Consider the following 1,818-nt stretch of genomic DNA (forward strand, 5'->3'; position numbering starts at 1 on the left):
GAGAAGCGGAAATTTACAAAACAACCTAGGCAGCTTGCTTCTCCAGCACTCTAGCTTAGGCTGACTAATCCCATCCATTGTCATTACTTCTGACCTTGAAAGGCAAGCTTTTATAGTCTTGGTCGCCTTTTCTTATCTACAACATGAAGATAACTATTGCGCATAGTTACCTGACATGTCCAGTCAAATGTAGTAACGTGTGCAGAGTGCCTTGGGGGATTTGCACAAAAGCTAACCATAACATATTCTGGTACTACCACAACCATCTCTTCTCATGACCTCTGAGGGACTGATTCTCTTTTGTTTATGAAGATGTTCACGTAAGCGCTGGCTAGTTTTATATCAACCTGACACAAGTCAGGGTCATTTGGGAAGGGACAGAAGAGAAATGGCCCTACTAGATTGGCCTGTGGTGCATTTTCTTGATTGATGTGGGAGGGCCCAGCTCATTGTGGGTGGTGCCACCCCTGGGTGCTGTAAGCAAGCAGGCTAGGGAGTCAGAAGCAGCAAGCCAGTAGCCAGCACTCCTCTCTGGCTTCAGCAGCAGCTCCTGACTCCAAGTTCCTGCCGACTTCCATGGTGGACTGTAGTGTGCGACTGTAAGCTGAAGTAAATCCTTTCCTCCCTAAGTTGCTTTTGGTTATAGTGTTGTGTTACAGAAACCCAGCTAAGACTGTTGGAAGAAACTGATGCATTTCTCTAACATGTCATCTAAACGGACTCTAATTGGAAACTATCCTCAGGTTGAAATTGTTATGTATTCCGTAGTGCCTTTAGCTATTTTTTGTGATAGATACTGAACATAAATATTCTAATTTCCTAAAGTATGCTATAGCAAGTTTACTGTTCAATCTGTTTGGATGCTAGAGGCAATTTGCTGTAACCTAACATGTTTTAATAGACTTAATTTAAACTATTTTTATGCCTAGAAAATGGTGCCTAAGCATATACAGTGTTCACTGTTTTTGGATGAAAAACTAAGAGGTTGCCTTTTCTAACAAGGGCGAGCCTCCCAATCTGTTGAGCAATTTTTGTGGGCAGCTGGGTCCATGGGATTGATTTTGAGGACAGCCAGAAAGTATGAATGTGATTTCTGACAAGGATTAAAAATTTTCAATATATGATAAACATCTTTAAGGCTGACCAAAAGGCCCAGAAAGACCTAAATAAAACTATTAAATACAATGGGGTGCCAACCACAGCACAGAGACCAAAACTAGGACTCTGCTATTACCTCTTCTCAAGCTTGCCAAGCCCCACTGCATATTTAGACTCACAGCCTGTGAGCTAATTCCTGAACTGAAATCTCCTCTCCTCTCCTCTAACTATATATACCCTGCTAGTTTTCTGAAGAGGCTGAATTCACCTACCTATAGGAAAGTATTCATGAAATTAAGTTAGAGACAAATCTATAATCCCTTAAAAATACTTGGCAAATTTAAACTCAAGTACCTTTTACTATATGTGTGACCATGTAATTTTAAGTAAAGTTACATGAGAGATAAATTAAAAGAATATATATACAATTATGTTATCAGGAAGTAAGAATCCTTAAAGTTCATTTCTCTTCTCATTCTCTTTCATTAGTATCCTATTGTTTATAAAAAATTAAAAACACAAATAGAAGAGACTGCTGCAATTTTACTTTACATTCTAAAATTTGAGTCATGAAAACCTAAGTTACACATATGAATTAAAATAGATACTTCAAACTCTAAAAACATTTTGTAGTTAATATATATTCAAGCCATTTTCACTATTTTTACAAGACAAGGAAAATCTAAGTTAAATAAGATGTACACAGAAAACTATAATAAA

The sequence above is a fragment of the Rattus norvegicus genome, chromosome 10 (assembly GCF_036323735.1).
Source record: "Rattus norvegicus strain BN/NHsdMcwi chromosome 10, GRCr8, whole genome shotgun sequence".
Lineage (NCBI taxonomy): Eukaryota > Metazoa > Chordata > Mammalia > Rodentia > Muridae > Rattus > Rattus norvegicus.